Here is a 20,398-nt window from a genome sequence, read left to right as displayed (position 1 = left end):
GTTACTTCCATCTTTGTTTTTCTATGCTTTTCTGTGTTGTTTTGTGTACTAAAACGTTCTTTTCTTACATATCAAAATCTTTTTGGGCCCAAGCACGGATTATATGCCTGTAATAGATATTGAAAAAATGTAAGTTGAATTAAAAAAGAGTAAGGGGGAAAGTAAGGTAGGTCATTTACCTGGAAAGTTACTCTGCTCTCTAGATGATCCCAGTCTTGGGCATTTATTGAATAATTGTCATTTATTCCAGTTTACACCTTAGTTGCAATTATTGGAATTTTTTTAAGCATAGTTATTGGAGGAGGTAGCTAGCATATTTTTATGTTAGAGTTAATGAGCGATCCCCATACCTTTTTATCTTGCATCTTAAATGATTTTTAAAAACTTTTTACTTTGAAATAATTTTGGAATTACAAAAAAATTTCAAAAATAGTCCAGATAGTTCTATATATCTTCTAACCAGATCTCTTTGTTAACACATTATGTAACTGTAGTGCAGTTACCAAAACCGGGCAGTTGATACAATTAATCTAAAGACTTGATTTGAGTTTCACCACTGCTGTGCTTTTTCTGGTTCAGCATCCAATCCAGTATCCCACATTGCATTTAGTTATCATGCCTCTGTAGTCTCTTCCAATCTGTGACAGTTCCTTTTAGGTTTATATTCCATTACCTTGATACTTCTGAGGAGTACTGGTCAGTTATTTTGTAGAATGTTAGTGGGTTTGAATTTGTGTCATGTTCTTTCAGGATTAAATTGAGGGTTAGGCATTTTTGGCAAGAATACCACAGCGGTGAAGTTTGCCCTCAGTGCATCGCATTGGAATGCACGTGATGTAGATATATTTTATCAGTGGTGAATGTTAACTTTGACCTCTTGGTTGAGGTGATGTCTGACATCTTTCTGTGCTCTAAGATTAAACATTTTCTCTTTGTAATTAATGACCCTCCTAATTTGCCTGATTTTGGTGCAAAAGTTTAAAATAAGTGAACATCTAATGTCAGAATCCTTTGAACCTGACCCTAACTGTGGAATACTTCTTATCTTGGGAGGCTTCAGTACTATTTGTTAGACTCAAACATAGCTGGAAAGGGTAGAGGTTTCACTGCTGGAAGAACAATTATTTGCTTAAGAACTTGTACTTGATCTCGGGCAGTATTCGTCTTGAATTGGCAACAGTGGAAGCTGTTTGTCTGAATTGTTTTGCTTTGGTTCTGTGACCTGTCTCACATGTGTCTTCCAGTGCACGACTTTCCATAATTGGGCTGCATTTCTTAAGAATTCTCCCTGGAGCATTTAGAAGATGGATGCACTTCAGTTCATCACCAGGCAGTTGCTCCTGGTATCCCACTGCTTACCCACTTGCTAGCCCATGGGGCTGGGGCACGCGTTTTCCTTGCTAATGGAATTGCTGGCTATATTACACATATAAATTATCTCTGTTTCCGAAATGCGTGTGCCTTTAATATCCCAGCCTGAGTCAGTTGGAAGATACAAACCTGGTTTGTCTCCTCCCAGTGCCCGTAACCTCCTTGGAGGCAGGGGACAGATCCCTCTTTCTGTTTACTCAGTAACTTGCTTGGTACCTAGCACATAGAGGCACTCAATAAATATTTATGAGTAAATAAATGTTGTTTGTGCATCTTGTTAAGTGTTTTTATAAGCTACTGGAATACCGTGATCATTTCCCCCTGTCAGTACAGCTCTGTAATCTGCACAGTATTGCAGTCTATGGATGTGCCACGGCGGCTTCATCTTTAAGCGGTACCTCACTGCTGGATACTAGTTTGTTCCCAGTTTTTTCTAATGTAAAGAGTTCCTTGGTGCATATCCTTAAACACATATTTTGTCTGGTTATTTCTTTAAGGTAAATTCTGTAAAGCATCACTGATAGCTCAAAGAAGATACACATTTTAAGGATTCTGATATATAAATTGTAAAATTACCCTCTTGAAAGGTTGTATAGATTTATATCCTAACCAGTATATTGAGAATGCACATTTTCCCACACTTTCCCCAATGCTTTTTTAAAGAATAATCCAACATTTTTTTGGTATTTTTAAAGATGCTTCTTGGAGTGTGGTAAGTGGAGATCATATTCTGACTAATTTGCTAAAACTTTCCAAGTTTTCATGTTGAAAATTTCCAGTTTTTTGTTTTCCTCAATGAGAGAGCAGAATAAACCTCAACAAAAGAGTGATTAACATCTAACCAATATTTCACTTGGGGCACTTATTGTGTATAGTTATTGTTGGCTGTATCTGTGGCTCTTACCAAACAGGAAACTTCTTAGCAGTGGGATACATTTCTAATTCACATTATTCACCAAAATCGGCTACAGGTCAATTAAAGGCTTATATATAGAAGGCAAAACTATGAAACTTTTAGAAGACAATGTAGGGCAATAGTTGTGTTACTCTGTTAGAGGGAAAAGGTTCTTAAATTATAGAAGGTGCAAACCGTAAAAGAAAGGATTGATGTGTTTGACAACCTTGATATTGACAACTTTTGTTTATTAAAAGAAACCATCAAGAAAGTGAACAGACAAGTCACAAGTGAGAATAGATCTTTTAGTACATATTACTGATAAAAGTTTAGTGTCCAGAAAGGTGAACAACTGCAAATCTATAAGAACAATAGACAAATGGGCAAAGGACCTGAATAGGCATTTCACAGAAGAGGACACGTGAATGCACAGATGCTAACTTCATCAGTAATTAGAGAACTGCAGATTTGACCAGCATGGTATATAGTTTCATACACGCTAATTTGGCAACAGTGTAAAAATCTGACAATATCTGCTTTTCAGGAGGGTAGGAAGCATTCTAGTGAATGCTAAGAGGGGGTGTAAATTGGTACAATAACTTTGGAATTAACTAGTAAAGAGGCGTGTACCCTTTGACCCAGTAATTCCACTCCTATGTCTTTATCCTAGAGTGTTGCTTCTGTGTTGTGTTCCCATCATCTCCTGGGAAGTTGTTAGAAACGCACATTTTGGGGACCCACCCTAGACCTACTGAATCAGAAACTTTGGGGATGGGCCAGCTTTCTGTTCTAGCAAGCTCTCCAGGTGATTTGATGCATGCTAAAATGGGCAAACCACTGCCCCAGAGAAACTCGGGTCCATGAAAGACTGGAGACATGTACAGGAATGCTCACCCTTGCACTGTTTGTAAAAGATAAACCTTGGAAGCCACGCCCATCACAGGAGAATGAATAAATTGTACTATATTCCTGTAATGAAGTACTGTGCCGTTGTGAAACCCAATGGACTTCAGTCACATGCATCACCAAGGATTAGTATCAGGAGCATTAACTTGAGGGAAAAAAAGCTACTTGCAGAAGAATGCATCTAGTATTTTTCCCTTTTTCTTTTTTAAGTTTAGAAACATGCAAAACAGAATTGCATATTGTTAGGAATACAGGTATGGCAAAGCAGTAAAGAAAATAGGTAAATTATAAACAAAATACAAGTTAATGGGTAGCTCTGTAACAAGAGGGAAGGTGATAGGCACACCAAGAGGGACTTCAAAGACAAGAATTTAATTTTCTTAAACTGTGATCTGTACTCAGATTTTTGTTATATTATGCTTAATATCTTTGTACACATTAAAATTATTTTTATATCTACCAAATATTTTAAAAACAAACTTTCCTTTTTGCAGTGTCCGTCTACACAGGGACTATTCAGTTTTTATGAAAAAAATAATGATGGGGGTGATGGTGGTCAAGATACATTCTTGTTGGACTGTGATGTAACAGTACTGTCCGGAGTAGAGATATCAGGGAGAAGACTGGTTTCGAGGGTACGGAGTGTTAACACTTGCTGAGCGCTCACTGTGCAGGCACACTGTGTGCTGAGTTTACACTCATTAGCTGAGGATTGAGCCACCCAGTGAACCTGGAGGGGGGCGTGTCAGATCACTATTGCCCCATGTCACAGAGGCAGGGAGGTCCTCTGGGCACAGGGGGAAGAGGTGGAGGAAGTCTCTGACTCTGTCAGAGAAGGTCGGAGGAAGACAGTCGTAGACAAAGCAGAGTTGTGTCCCAGAGTGTTGTGTGTTACAGAAAGAAAGGCCAAGTCAAAGTAGGAATGGGAGAAGAGAGCAGGACTGGTGAAGGATGTATTCACCCCCATTTTCCGAGTTACTTGATTTTGCTAGGTTTGTTTTTAAACCAGTGTACGTGGCTTTATTATTCTAGTAAATGGCAAGTCTAGAAAGCAGAAAAAGTAATTGTATTTTGTTGTTAGTTCTAAGGATTGCATCTTCCAGTTTATTAGGAAGTGGTAGTATCATGCCATAGGATTTAGGAAATCATACTTCTTTGCTTAGGTTGCTAAAAAGGGCAACCTTTGTATCCCATATTATGAGGACTATTTTTAAATAAACATTACTTATGCCGTAAACCTTTTTAAGCCATCGTGGTGTGACAGTTGCTCCTTGAAATGAGCAAGTATAGGAAAAATAAAAAGATGGTTATAGAAGCCCTAAGTCCAGTTACACATCCTGTGGGACCAAATAGCTGACTGTTTTTGTTTGATATTCGTAGTGCTAAATTTGTCTAAAGCAGAACTGTCAAGCGTTTGTAATTACGTAATGTCATACTTTCTAACAGAGCCAGCCCCTCACTAGGAAGCTGACAGCCCGTGAGAGTCCTCCATAGCAGGATGTCTGCATTTCAGACACATATAGTGCTTGTCGCAGATCCCTGATGGGCAAATGTGGAAAGTAGGCTTCTTCAAATGGGTTTTAGGTACTTCAGCTCTTCTAGTTTCAGCTGTATTTTGCTAAAGCTAGATAATCTCAGTCTTAGTGTTTTTCAGTGTGTTTGATGTTCATATTTTTGTTTTCTCTTTTTTACTTTTTATTAAAAAACAAAATAGTTTTAAATAAAAAGTAAGGTAATAAGAAGCCTCCTTGGGAAAAGACATTGCTTAACACAGTTGGAGTAGTACCAGGTTACATCATCCAATGTAACCAGAGCCTAGCTTGCTTGTCAGTTACTAAATATAATGGAAACTTTGTGTTTTAAACCTAGAACAAGCAACAAACCACTTCTTTCCAAGGGTACAATTCATTTGTGAATTACTGTGAATTAAGGATCAAAATTTGATATATAATTATTGGATCAGTTATTAAAGAATGGGGAATCACAGTTATACGAGTGCATAAAATTATAAAACTGTTAGAATTTAAACTAAGGTGTAATGTATGTTTAAAAATAGCCTAGAAAATTTGGATCATTCAAAGAGTGGTAGTAGAAATTATAGTCTTTCAGAAAATGAGATCAAATGACTTTCATTAAGAATCTTCAGGGTCCATAATCTGGTTTCCTGTAGGGGTAGTGTTTAAAACCCTAGGGTTTCAGGGTGGTAGATTGAGACAGTGTTTGCTGAAAGTCACATTGAGAATACTGTTGTGTGGCCAGTTGTTATGTAGGCAAATGAGTTCGGAATCTAGTGTGATGGCCCTGTTTAGTGCAGTACATTTTTCTCCTTCCTGATTCACCTTTCTTCCTCCCCCTTTTTTCCCTCTCCTCCTCTGCACCTCATCTCTGTCTGGTAGGTGTATGTTAAGTATATATTGGTTTTTTTTGAGGTTAGGAGGGACTTTTATCCAGTGCATCCCAAATCTGGCTCATCGGAATCAAACAGGGAGCTCTTTAGAACTACAGGCTTTGGTCCCCACCTCAGACTTTCTTAATCGGAATCTGTCCACGTGTAGGTCCAAGGGATTCATGTTTTGATGATTAGCTAAATTTGTCAAATGACTGACATTGTGTATAATTCCCTTGTTTGACAAATGTGGAAGTAGTAGCTCTTAGTAGGCTCTTCCAGGGGCAGTTGCATTTCTCAAAACAGGTCTTGGTAAGTCTTATAAAGATTAAAAGCCTTCATTAATGGTAGAATGACAAGTAGTGTGATAATTTTTGGATTGGTGTGTGGCAGAGCTGGCTAGCTGTCCACCTAAATCAGTTCTTCCCTTCCGCAAGGGACGATTGCACAACTCTAGGTGACATTTTTCAGATTTCTTTTCAGTGAAGCAGGAATTAGTGGAAGTGGTAGGTGCCACTTTTGAGCCAAGGCTTTTAAAGAAGCAAATGCCCTGCCTCTTTCACGCTTGCTTTCGTCTTCTGTTAGCTGGATGCAGAGAATGAGGAAGCTCTGAGTCAGCATCAAGTTGGAAAGAGCCAGGATTCCTGAATCAGCTGGGAGCCGACCGCCTTCAGACCTGGAACACCTGCCTTGGGAGTTTACAGGAGCGAGATAGGAACTTGTGTTTGAGCCCTTTTCAGGTCCACTTATTATAGCAGTTATGGAATTAGGGCATTAACTTCTTGTTAGGGTGATTCTAGCCACTGTACCCACATCTGAAGGAAAGGCAGTTTATGAATATGTAGAAAATTAGTATTCTGCAGTCTTTCTTCTCCACATATATAATTCTCTTATCTATTCCTCACACTGCAGAAGCGTAATGTTACAGAGTTAGAACATTTTGTTAGGCCGCAGTGTTTTCTTAAAGGTATAATCTGAGGTAGCCAGTACTCGTGTGAAAATTAATAAGTGAAGACTTGTGATGCCAGCTATGAAGGGTTGCCTGCCATGGGGAAGGGAGGGATTTTCAGAACACTCTTATTTACAGATGAATTTAGAGTTGAGAATTCTTATCTATTTTTATTGACTTCTTAGAATTTATACAAAAAATTAGTAAATAAATAAGGTATGAATGTAGAGTTGTCCACACTTTAGTCATTTATTTACTCCTTCATTGTTTTTGCTATATTTACTCCACAGTATTTTACCTCACTTTCTATTTTTTAAATTTAGCCTTGTCATAAGGAGTAATGTATGTGGAGTCATGGGTTGGTATGTTATTTTTTTCCCCTAATATTCATGCTAATAATACACACTTATTTAAAAGTCCTTACTTGTGGCACATAACTTTATTTTAAATGCCAGTAGTGTATTTCTGTCATACTTGGGAAATACTGTTCACATGATGAATACTATTATAGTGTCTTCAGTGCTTAATCCATAACATTCTTATTGATTGATTGATTGATTGCCATGCTGAGTGGCTTGTGGGATCTCAGTCCCCAACCAGGGATTGGACCCGGGCCAGGGCAGTGAAACTGCCAAATCCTAACTGCTGGCCCACCAGGGAGCTCCCCATAACATTCTAGTAGAAGTAACTGCAGTCACCTGGAAACTAGCAGACCAGCTATGTCTAGTGGGACTCTGGGTACTGTGTTTTCCTATTCACACTATAGACTGTTATCAGTACTCTCTTTGCTACTGGAAATAGTCATTAGCATCCTTAAATCTCATCACATTAGAGAGCCATTTCCAGAAACCTCAGTTCCAATTCAAGGGAAAATCCTATTCCTCTAGAACCACTCTCAGTATCAAAATCTGTATCAGTCAGGATTCCCTAGAGAATCAATAGGATGTAAACAAATATATATGAGGAGATTTTTTTATAGGAGTTGGCTAATGCGGATATGGAGGCCTAGAAGTCCCACATTCTTATTTCTGCAGGCTCGAGAAACAGGAAAGCTGGTGATATAAGTCAGTCTGAGTTTGATGGCTCAAAAACCGGGAATGCTGATGTCTGAGGGCAGGAGAAAGTGGACGTCCCAACTCAAGGAAAACAGCAAATTGGACCTTCCTCCACCTCTCCACCGTCTTGCTCTATTCAGGCCCTCAACAAATTGGGTGTTGCCAGCCCACACTGGTGAGGGCGGACATTTTTTATTCAGTCTACCATTCAAATGCTTATCCCTTCCAGAAACACCCTCGCAGATGGACGCGGAAATAAATAATATTTTACTGGCTGTCTGTGCATGCCTTAACCTCACACATACAGTTAACCATCACAGTACTTTTGGTCAGCTGACCTAGCATGCCTTTAGTGGCACGTTTTCCTGCCACCATAGGATCCAGTCTGAGAACACATAGCATGTTTAGTTGTCACGTCTCCTTAGCCTCCTTTAATCTGGAACATTTCCATAGTCTGTCTTTGTCTTTTATGACATTGACATTTGTGAAGAATGCAGTCCTCCCACATTTTTTTTGTCTTCAAATAAAACATTCCTCACTCTGTGTTGTGTGCTGTTTCCTCTTAATTAGCTGCAGGTTCGGCATTCTCAGCTGCAGCGATGCACAGGTGTCCTGTCCTCCTCAGGGTGTTATATCTGCAAGCATCCCATGTCCGCCTTCATTGAGGATGTTAATTTGATCACCCCTGGCAAGGCGTAGCTGAGTTATCCACCGTATAATTACTGAATTTTTTTTCTTCCCTTGCAGCAAATAAGCAGTTTGTAGGGAGATGGTTTAATGCCATTCAGACATTTTGCACATCAAAATCGCTCCCCTCGAACTGGCATCCATTGATAGTTCTTGCCCGATACAGTCTCTGTCAGTATGATTTTCTATCCCCTCACTCCCTCCACATTTACCAGTTGGCCCTCAGCATTCTGCTGTAACCTTTGCCCTGTCAGCCCGTCCATTTGTGTGTCTAATCAGTCTCTCTGTCTGTCTCCCTCTCTCCCAGACGTCAGTATGGACTTCTTCATACCTGCTTTTAATGGTTTACTGGCACTAATGACTGTGGCGCTCATGTTGTCCCAGATTTAGTCAGTAGGCACCTCTTCAAGCTGACTGCTGTGTCTTTGTCCCAACATTTTCTAAAAGCATTTCTCCCCACTTCGTGACATGATGAGATTCTTCAGGCTCATGCTGTACTGACCCTGCCCCCGGCCTAGAACCTGCCATTCCTTGAGGAACCGGGTTCTGTTTAGTGAGGAGGTATCGGAGGCCGAGATGGGGGTGCCAGCTGTGCTTGTTATTGGTCCCCCTCCTCCTCTCTTGAGCTTAGTGGGCGGTCCGATGGCCCTAGGGATATTTCTTGGTGTCCCTGGGTGTTTGACCAAAATTAGACCCCAAACATCTCTGACTTTTACAAGTCACCCCTTGAATTTACTTTTATTTGTAAGATTTTGATGCTCAGTTTAGTCTTAGAACCATAATCATAAATGTATTTCTACCTGAGGGCTTGCTCTTCCCGTCTTGAGAGGAGTTATCATTTTCCGTTACTTACCATGTGTAGAGACTTTTTTTAAGCTTCCCCCTTAATTTCCTCCCCCCCAAAGTAATATATCTAGGAAAGAGTATAGGAAAAAGCCAGGAAGAAGAAGAAAAAATTAACTATAATTTCATCACCCAGAGGAAAATAAAAACTATTAACCTTATTAGATAATTGGACTTGGTTAGAACTATATCCATTTTTAAAATTTAGTACTGAAGTTTTCTCTTTTCTAAATATACTTTCTTAACACTTATATCTTTGATACCTAATAATTTATATTCCAAAAATCTTGAGGCTTGATAGTTTTATATCATGTGTTAGCTTATCGACATTTGGAGTTAGTGTTTTCCAGATTTCTTCCAAAATTAGTAGTTTTAGTCTGTTTTCCTTGCCGTTCTTTGATTAGCCATGGTATTAATCCATCTCTTCAGTGGGCCTGAGGAATCTGTTAAAGCAAGAACAGTATGGAACGTGTCTTTAGCTGTTTTTTTTTTTGTTATTTTTCCTCCATTTTTACGTTTTGGAAATAGCCTTTTTCTCCGTAGTATTCCTGCTGGAATGAAAAACAGATCCATTCTTTTTTCTACTGGTTGAGTGTTCAACTTTTTTTTTATCGTCAGTGAGGGATTTTCTCATGGAATTTAGAAATCTTAGTCGCCTCTCACTTCGCAGATGAGGAAACTGAGGCTCAGAAAAGTTAACTGTTTGCCATGTGTCCTGCAGTGTATTGTTGGAATAATTAGGCCTCCTTACTTGTACATTAATGTTCCTTTTCACTAGTGCTTAACATGTTCAGTGTAAATGCATTGTTTCTTTAATTTTTTTCTCCTCGTTCTCTTCCCTTCCTCAGCATTCATATGCTTTGTGCTTCATTTTCTTGCCTTTTGAAAAAGATGAAAGGAAAATTTAAGGAAAGTATACTAACTTTTATTATGGGATGCTTTTTTTTATGGCTGCATTATAAATTCTTGAAAATAAAGGGTCTAATGGAAACACTTAATGAGAAAGCAGGGGCTCTATCACATGTACCTCTCCCCCACCCCGCCTTTTAGTGAATAGACTGTTTAAACTAAATTAAGTAAAGGATATAAATTCTGTTGTTTCAGTTTTAATATTTCATGACTGATTTTATAGATGAAATTATGTTTTACAATAAATAGGAAGAAGAATTTATACAGCCTGTTCTATTTGATGTGAAACAGCAAATCCCATTTCTCTTTAGCTGTAAAGAAAATTCATTATAATGTCTTTAGTTGTAAGAGATGGTTTCATTGTGATTAGCTATACTGATAATAAAACAAGCTTTTCATATGGCATAAGATACAAACGATCCTGTGTCTGCTTTCAATGGCATTGAATTTTTTCATTTTCTACTTTACTCATAGAATCTTCATTCCTTTTATTATTTTATTCCAATAAGAATTTCCTTTCTTAAAAAATTCAAAACAATTAGAAATACTAGCAAAACATTGATATTAAAAATACTTTTTGAAAGGAGATATATTAAATACCACAAAAGGTACATTTGTCAGAGATGGTTGATATAAGATAGTCATAAAATTAACTTTATTACGGGATCAATTAACGTATTTGGAAAATAGTACTTGAAGTGTAGGCAGATGTAAAAAAAAGAAATAGCCAGGTAAGAAGGCTGAGCTAACTTTACAGTTTATTTTTGTCCTGTGATTTGTTGTTTTTTATTAGTATTAATACATCTTCACAAGTAGTGTTGGAAAGGTGGCAATCTTTGATGAAGGGATGATGACCTACTTATTCTGTTATGGTTACCATGGTTTGATCCCTTTTAGTATGACTTTTTCGTGATTGTTTTAGCTCTCACTTAGGCTCTAAAGAAATATTCTAATTTTTAATTTGCACACAGGATCAAATTGGATATTTGAAATAGACCGTGGGTACCCCTGGAATAGAAACAATATTCTATTCTGACTTGAGTGAGAATTTTTTTCTCCATCTGATAGTTTTACTTTACGCTGACCATTTGGGCTTAGGAGCACATAGTTCTAGCCTGCTTGTCTTCAGTGCGTCCTTGGACTGGCTGGGGAAGGTTCTTTTTAGGATTAAGCTGGACATGGCATGTGAGATGCTTTGGAGGTGAAGCTTAACCAGGTACAGGTCCTGTGGCCGGAGACCCCTACATCTCCTGAGCTTGGATGCCTCCTGCCAGGGGAAGGTGTGGGAGTTACACAGTCTGGGGGCCAGGATTGCGGCCTATTCAGCCCCGATGATGACTTGTGGCTGTCCATGGGTTTACTGCATGGGCCGCCTCCTCAGGTTTGGGGAATGTTAGGTTGTAGGCTGCTACCAACTCGGCTCTAGCAGGGCTTATAAGAAGGAAAAGCCTCCTCCAAAATGAGCAGGTCTTTCAGAAATATTAGGACTTTTCTTTTATTCCATACAAATCTAAATTTAAAATTCCACCTTATCTCTTTAATAACTCTTGATTTTATTACACCACTTTTTCACTGTAAGCTATATCAGATCTGATTTTGGTAGTGGGAGAGGCATCAATGTAAATGTCAGTTTCTTAAGTTCTAAAATCTTATGGAAGTTTGTTAGGAATTCTGCCCTCGATATGCATTTCGGAGTATACTTCACTTAACATTTATTGACCTCCTCCTGTGTGGCTTAATACTCTTTTGCTAGTACAGAAGATTCCTGTTAAAGGTTGGAGCATATAGGAAAGGAAATTATGTATAAACTACATATAAAGGAGGGGTGAACTTGAGCCGGTCTGTTCCTGGCAGGGTGTAAAGGGAGAGAACAGGCACTATATTAGTAGTCCAGTGCTATGTAACAGATTACGTCAAAACATGGGGCTTCAAGCCAGTTTCTGCGGCCAGGGATTTGGGAGTGGGCTCACCTGGGTGGCTGTGCGCCAGGTCTCTCGTGGGCCGCCGTCCCTGAAGTGCCTGAAGGCTCTCCTGGGGCTGGAGGACCTGCTCCCTCGTCGCTGTCGTCAGAGTTCTTCTGGCTCTTGGTAGTGAAGCTTCAGTCCCTCGCCACCTCCTGGAGCCCCCATTGTGGGCTGCAGGGGTGCTGTCCCACTTCCCCAACAGGGTACCGTCAAGGGAAGGGGGAAGGCCCGAAGCATGGTGGGGCACCCTCACTCCCGCTATTTCTGTCCCTTCTAGGCAGGCCATCAGGCCAGCCTACACCAAGGTGAGGGCTAGCCCCACCCTTTACCGGGAGCGTCAGAGAATTCTGTGGACTCATTTTGAACCACCACAGGCATTTTCCTGGGTGGGGAGAAGCACAGGTTCATACACATAGCTGAGGAGAGCATTGCAGCCAGTTCTTGGGACAGTGAGGAGCTGGGCTTTAGTGGACCCAGGATTCACGTGCCAGTCCCATTGCAGATGAACCACAACTATGTTATACATCCATTTGTGGTAGATTGCCTCCAGTGTTATCTAGTAAATGGTTTTTAGGGTGTTACATTATACTCTTTTGTCATGGAAGAAATTATTCAACTTGTGAGCATTTTCATAGAAAAGTGTTTTTTTTTTGGGGGGGTAGGATCAGATGCTTTGTTTTGTGGTCTCTGTTAGGCATTGATGCTTCTGATGGGAGAGTTTGGTGAGAGGAGGATTACATAAAGTAAAGTACCCTTTTAATTACCCTTATGTTATGCATTTGGTGTTTGTAAGGACAACTGATGCTTCAGAGTTTCTCATTAGCAGCCTCTCCATAGAGATGTGGTGGTACTGTATTAAGTTAGTGATAGTATAATGGTAAGAGACGTATTTTCAATCAAAAGTCCAGTTGAAATGGTAGGTTAAGAAAGACATCTGAGTAGTCCGCTAATTTCCCTTTATTCTTGTGTCAGCTGTCGCCACTGCACATCATAATAGGCTCGTAGGGCGTTTTACCTGCCCTACCTTGACCTCCCAGGCCCAAAGGGAAAGGGTGAAGGCCATCCGGAGTTTCTGTATATGCCTGTGTGTGCACACCTACCCTGCCACACACGTGCCCCTGCTGTGATTTTACTCTTGGCCTGGTGCCAACGCGTGCCAACTTCACAGCGTTTGCATCAGGAATTTGGGTCAGTCTAGGAGGGATGAGGGTGAGCTGGCCTGGGGTGCAGGTGGGGAGAGCTGGTCTCCTGTGTGGATGGCCTCGTCCTACTCCTGGCGAGCGTGTCCCTGCGTGTGTGAGAGACAGAGCTCAGCCTCGCTTACGTACACTCAGCACGAAAGAGGAACGGGGTGAAGAGAGACATGAAGGCGAGAGGTGGAGTGAAAGGGGAAAATTTCATCCGTGCTGCCCACAGTAAGGTTAGCATATGAAATGGTCGAATAGCTGGTATGTTTCTCTACTAGCTCCTGGAATACTTTCTTAAAAATGCTGAAAAAAAACTTCCTGTGAGAAATGGCCACCAGGTGTCATCAGAATGCTGCTATTGATTTGTTTTATTATTCTCTTTTTTTTATTTTAAAATTTAATTTAATTTATTTTTTTATACAGCAGGTCCTTATTAGTCATCAGCTTTATACACATCAGTGTCTACATGTCAATCACAACTGCCCGATTCATCCCACCACCACCACCATCCCCCGCCGCTTTCCCCTGTTGGTGTCCATATGTTTGTTCTCTACATTTGTGTCTCAATTTCTGCCCTGCAAACCGGTTCATCTGTACCATTTTTCTAGGTTCTTATTATTGTTCTTTAAAAGTATATGCATGTTTTGATTTCTTTCTTGCACTTTTAAAATTTTCTTTTGTTTTTAAACTGTAGCAGAGACTGTTTCAGTTAGAGCAGAGATTTTCTTTTGGGACATTTTCTTGGTGAGCTAATAATTTTTTATAGGTAAAATTGAAGATCACTATATAAAACGTATTTATTTATTTATTTTTAGTTGAGGAGCAACTACTAGTTGAGAATTTGGATGAGACTAGAAACTATAAATGGAATTGCATATTTGAAAATCTTTGACACAGTGAGGATGTGTGTTGAATGGTAATTGATGAATTTGTGTAGGAACCGTATGCTTTAAGAAGATTTGGTTTAATAATATATCTCATTATTTTAGTCTAAATACCTACTAAGTCTTCTGAATTTTGAAACCTTGCTGTGGGAAGAAATCGGAGACTCACTGGCTTCTCCAATGGGTACAAGTACCAGGACTTTCAGAAAGGACAGGGATTCTGCCTTACTTACTTGGAGTGTTGACAGTGAGTCCCATGCCTGTCCTGTTGTTTCGCTTTGTTCACAGAGAATTAAAGGTGCTTTCTGGTACATGGTAGGCTTTACATAAATGTTGAGTGAATGAATTAAATCTGCCTCCAGAAAAGAGTCCTTGAACTTTCCCAGTTGGGTAATTTTTGCATTCTGCTATAATAACCTAATAAGCTTTCTGATGAAGGTTTTTCTTTTTAAAAAAAGAAAAAGAAAAAAAATATATAAAAGGTTCCTCATTTCTGTTGAATCCCTTCTAGATCACTTTAAGATACTTACTAAATCACCTTGCACTCCCACTTAACTGATGTCATTCTAGTTCAGGCCTTATAACTTAAACTATTATTATAATGTGCTCTTTCTGCCTCTAGACTTTCTCTACCCATGGTGTGTCCTGCATACTGAAAAATGAGTCTTCCTGAAGCAGTGCTGTGTTTTGGTGACTCCCCACTGACACTACTGAATAAGTTCCAGTTCTTAATTCGGAGCCTCCTATGATGTGGTGTTGGTCATCTGCCTAGGTTTTAAGTTGCCCTGCAGTAGAAAGCCAGGGCTGTAGCTGTCTGCACTGCTGACAGTCTCACATGCTCATTGCATGTGCTTTGTGGCTTTGCTAATCCCTTTTTTCTGCTTGAAATGTTTAACTGTTCCTACCTGCCCCCTCAACAAAGAAATAAACAGTTTTAGTGTCCTGGGATTTAGCTCAAATGATATTTCTGCTCTTTTAGCCAAATAGTCTACTTGGCAGTATGGTCCCTTGCTCATTTATACTGCTGTAGTTCTTAGTTTATATCACACACGTGACCATATGTGGCCTTGTATTAGAGTTCCTTTCCATATATGTCACATGGCTCCTAATAGAGTATGAGCCTGCTGAGGGCAAAGGATGTGTTTGTATCATTATAGTTCTTTCATTTTCTAGGCAACTCAATATATATATTTGTTGAATGTTTGTTGTTCTTTCTTGGTATAATGAGATGTTGAATTATTTCATTAATTTCAAAAGTCAATTGGGAAATAACAGATGTAGAAACATTTTCTCCTTTTGTTTTAGAATTTTTGGAGCCATTATATAGGAGATAATGAAGAGCCTCATTATTTTGCTTCTGCATATTAATATAGTCATTCTTTTGTCTCCAAAAATATATGAGTCATGTGCCGTCTATATAGCATTGACCCTGAATAGTTGTACGTGTGTGGGTCTTCCGTGGGTTGGTGTTTGTGTGTTCTGTGCATGTGCACCTGCTAGTGTCCGTAGCGAGGGTGGTGTAGCCGTGGGCCACAGCGGTGTCGGAAGAGGAGGAGATGAAAGGACTCGTTATTGAAAGAAATTCTCACCGTTTTAGATTAAGCGTTAAAAGGTTTTTTAAAATAACTCCTGTTATGGACGTTTTCAAACATATATGTATGCAAACACATAGAAAATTGATAGAATGGCATACTGAATCCCCATGTAACTGTCACTCAGCTTTCAGCACTGTCGGTACCTAGCCTTCGCTAGGCTCCTTTCCTGGACCATTTTAAAGTGTATCTCAGACACTTTTCATTTCATCAATAAATACTTAGATAGGAGACATTCCTTATTTCACAGTGAGATATTTGTTCATTCTAGTACCTGTTGTGTGCTTGGAATTGATCTAGGCTCTTGGGACATGTGAGTGGATAAAATAAACCAGACCCTTACGTTCTAGCTTGGGAGACAGAAAGCAAGCTAGACACGTAAATAACCAGAACAAGGAAAAAATTGATTTCATCAAAATTTAAAACTTCTGCTTATCAAAAGACAACATTTATAAAATGGAAAGGGAGAAAATATTTGTAAAACATGTATCTGACAAAGGATTTATATCCAGAACACATAGGCTCAATAATAAAACAGACAACTGATGTAAGAAACGGGCGAAAGGCTAACAAGGACTTTGCAAAGCATGTAGCATCATTCAGCACCATTGCTAGTTACCGGGGAAATGCAGAGTAACTTCACACACACTCACTATAAAGACTAAAATTGAAAAGGCTGACGGTGTCAAATGTTGGTGAGGAAGTGGATCAGTCACAATTCTTGACACTGCTGGTGGCCGTATAAAACAGTACAGCCACTTTGAACATCAGTCAGGCAATTTCTCATACAGTTAAGCACACACATCTGCCCTCTAGCCCAGCAAGGCCACCCCTAGGTGTTTACATAAAAGAAATGAAAATCTATGTTCATGAAAGACTTGTGCAAGAATATTTAGAGCAGCTTTATCATAACAGCCCAAGAAGGAAGTAGCTCAGTGTCCGTCAACAGGATTGTAAATCTGTGTGGTGGAATAGTGCTCAGCACCGAAGTGGAGCACATTGCTGACCCATGCAACACAGACATTGTGCTGAGCGGAAGAAGCCAGACCCTCCTTCCCGCCAGAAGTGTATAGATTGCCTGATGTCATTTGTATGAACTTCTGGAACAGGCAAAACTAATCTATTGTGGAAGAATTCTGAGCTGAGCAGCGGTTGCCTCCGGGTGCGGGAGCGGGAGGGGAGTGGGTTACGGGGACTGAGCCTGAAGGGCTTGAGAGAGTTCTGGGGGGAGAAGGCAGTGTCCTCTGTCTTGAGAGGGACAGTCCTGAGGGACCCTCAGCAGCTCTCTGGGCTTCTCTTTCTGCCATCTCTCCTCTCCTTTACTCTGCCCCACAAGCTCTAGCTGCCCTCCTCTCTGCTGGGAGGTCCCTGGGCTCTGTCTGTGGCCTGCGTCCATTCTTCAGGCAGTAAGCTGGCGCTCACCTGGTTTGTTTCTCATCTCTCAGGATCACTATCTTTTGGTGCCCGATCTCCAGTGTCTTGTGCTGTTGTTTCATAGATTCTGTTTTTTCCTTTTTTATTTGTTTCATGCATGAGAGTAAGTCCAGTCCCTGTGACTCTTGACCAGAAGTCGATGTCCTGGACTGGACAATATATCTGTTGGAAAAAAAAAGTCTCACCCCTTAAAATGCAAGGCAGAGATTTTGTTTTTTCTTTGCTTTAATTCCAGTATCTAGTACAACCAAAAATAACTTGGCATACAGTAGGCCCTAAGTGAAGATTTTGGAACAGACACATGATTCATTCTTTCTCACTTTCTTTCCTCCTTTTACTGTTGCATTACAAATGTTGAATAGCAAACCCAATGCTTTATCTAAAACAGCATTTTCTAAAAGGTCCTTTGGAACTCTGGCCTCTTGATTCTTTATAAACAAAGGGCTCTGTAATGAAATTAGTTTGGGAAAAACTTATGTACTGACAAATTCTGTGATAAAGACACTTGTTTAAACCAGAGTTTTCTACACTTATTTGACCAGGAATATTTTTTCCCCTCAAAACACCTATTGACCTTTTATATAATTTATCTTTTCTGGAACACATTCTGAAGAAATGGTGATCTGATGTTGTACATCTTGTAAGTGTAATAAAACTTATACATTTATCTTTTTCACTCTTTTATAAGAGTGATACAGTATGTTACTATATTATATTGTAAAAAATACAAGATATTTTTGTATGTAAATTACATATGATAATTTATACATTTTTAAGCAACTTTATTGGGATATTCACATACCATACAATTCACCCATTCATACTATGATTTAATGGATTTAAGTATACTCACAGACATGTGCAACCATCACCACAGTAAATTTTAGAATGTCTTCATCACCTTTTAGATATTATCCACCACCGCTACCCCACTGTCTCCCATCTCCTGTCCTGTGCTCCCGCCCAGCCCTAAGGAACCACTATTCTACTTTCTGACTCTATAGATTTGCCTATTCTGGGTATTTCTTATAAAAGGAATCATATAGTATGTGGTCTTTTGCAACTGGCTTCCTTCACTTAGCGTAATGTTTCCAAAGTTCATCCATATCGTGGTTTGTATTAATACTTCATTCTTTTTGTGGCCGATTAACATTCTGTTGTACGGATGTGCCTCATTTTGTTTACCCATTATTCTGTTGCTGAACATTTGGCTTCTTTCTACCTCCTGGCTATTGTGGATAATACAGCTGTAAAAATTTGTGTCCAAGTTTTTGTGTGGACGTATGTTTTTATTTCTGTTGGGCATATACCTAGGAGTGGAATTGCTGGGCCATAAGATACACTGTGTTTAATCTTTTGAGGAGCTGCCAGACTCTTTTCCAAAGTGACATCATCATTTTACATCTCCACTAGCATTGTATGAGTGTCCTGATTTCTCCACATCCTCACCAACACTTGTTATTACCTGACGTTTTAAAATTTTTCTTTTTAATTTATTATTCATTTTTGGCTGCGCCGGGTTTTAGTTGCGGCATGCGGACTCTTAGCTGTGGCGTGCATGTGGGATCTAGTTTCCTGACCAGGGGTCGAACCTGGGCCCCCTGCACTGGGAGTGTGGAGTCTTACCCACTGGACCACCAGGGAAGTCCCTTATCTGACTTTTTGATTCTAGCCATCGTAGTGGGTGTCGCATTATAGTTTTGATTTGCATTTCTCTGATGACTGCTCATGTAGAGTATGTTTTCATGTGCTTTTTGGCCATTTGCATATCTTCTTTGGGGAAATGTATATTCAGCTCCTTTCCTTTAAACATTTTTTTTAATTAACTTTTGGCTGCGTTGGGTCTTTGTGGCTGTGTTGGGTCTTCATAGCTGTGCACGGGCTTTCTCTAGTTGCAGCGAACAGGGGCTCCTCTTCTTTGCGGTGCGTGGGCTTCTCACTGTGGTGGCTTCTCTTGTTGCGGAGCACAGGCTCTAGGCACGAGAGCTTCAATAGTTGTGGCTCACGGGCTCTAGAGTGCAGGCTCAGTAGTTGTGGTGCACGGGCTTAGTTACTCTGCGGCATGTGGGATCTTCCCGGACCAGGGCTCGAACCTGTGTTGCCTGCATTGGCAGGCAGATTCTTAACCACTGCACCACCAGGGAAGCCCCTCAGCTCCTTTTAAAATTGGATTTTTAAAAAATCATTGAGTTACAAGATTTCTTTTTTATATATTCTAGATTAAGTCCTGTATCAGATATTGATTTGCAGAACATTTTTCCCATCCTGTGGCTCGTCTTTTCACTTCTTTTTGGTGGTCTTTGAAGATAATGTCATTTGAAGCTTTTAATTTTTTTTTTTTTTTTTTTTTGCGGTACACAGGCCTCCCACTCTGCCGTGGCCTCTCCCGCCGTGGAGCACAGGCTCCGGATGTGCAGGCCCAGCGGCTATGGCTCACAGGCCCAGCCATTCCGCGGCATGTGTGATCCTCCCGGACCGGGGCATGAACCCACGTCCCCTGCATCAGCAGGCAGATTCCCAGCCACCGCGCCACCAGGGAAGCCCTGAAGCTTTTAATTTTGATAAAGACCAATTTATTAATTTTTTCTATTGTTACTCATGCTTTTGGTGTCATTATCTTATATATAATTTCTAGTCCCTACTTTTAGCAGAGTCAGAACAACAGCCTTCATTTGGTTTGTCATCGTGACAGAAAAACAAAAAAAAATGGTTAAAATAGTTAAAAATAGTTACCATTAGCTTTGAGGCCATAATACTTGATGAGTAATACTTTTAATTAACATCAAATCAAATGGCATTTGGCTGAGAATTCCATTCATGGTATAAAGTAAATGGAAAATGATATGTTTTAATTGAATTAAATAGCATAATGAAAAATAAAATCAATGTTATTGATTTTAAAGCATTTTATTCAATAAAATTCTTCCTCCCCCCACTAAAATTTACGTTATTAATTCTACTCTATCAGTGACATTTCCCCTTAACCTGTTAACCTTCAGACAACACAAAATGACTGTTAGGTGAAGACATTGGTGATTGACACCTGGAACAGGAGTGGCTGTTCATTGGCAACAGTGCTTGAACATGAACGATGATGTATGATGAGCATATGCATGTTGTTAATTAGAATGTACTTAGAAGGATGATAGTCAGACTCTTTGCTCTAGGGGAAGAGGATGAAGCAGTTGTTTTAAAATTATGTTTTCTTTACACTGGGACTTGGGCTTCTGTTGGGAAGCTAAAGAGGGGGAGGGCTGGCTCCCTGACTTGTATCACAGCAGTTTTTGTTTAATCTGTTCTACAGAATGGGAGTTCACGGAAATGTACTTTGAAAAG

General features: G+C 39.8%; 1 protein-coding gene across 2 annotated transcripts in view; it reads left to right on the top strand.

Annotated features, from left to right (window-relative positions):
* Nucleotides 1–20,398, top strand: part of ZNF407 (zinc finger protein 407) — a gene marked incomplete at its 3' end in the record, with an annotated part of 417,799 nt that overhangs the window by 3,702 nt on the left and 393,699 nt on the right. Inside the window, exon 1 of one of the 2 annotated variants that reach the window (XM_082853708.1) lies at nt 7,705–7,737. The exons of the other annotated variant lie outside the window; for it this stretch is intronic. Of the gene's footprint in view, nt 1–7,704; nt 7,738–20,398 lie in introns of those variants that run through there. 2 annotated transcript variants of the gene reach the window in all.

This window comes from Leucopleurus acutus, assembly GCF_964270905.1.
Source record: "Leucopleurus acutus genome assembly, chromosome: 13".
Taxonomy (NCBI): domain Eukaryota; kingdom Metazoa; phylum Chordata; class Mammalia; order Artiodactyla; family Delphinidae; genus Leucopleurus; species Leucopleurus acutus.
Note: the sequence above shows the minus strand (reverse complement) of the source record. Positions and strands in the feature narration are given on the sequence as shown.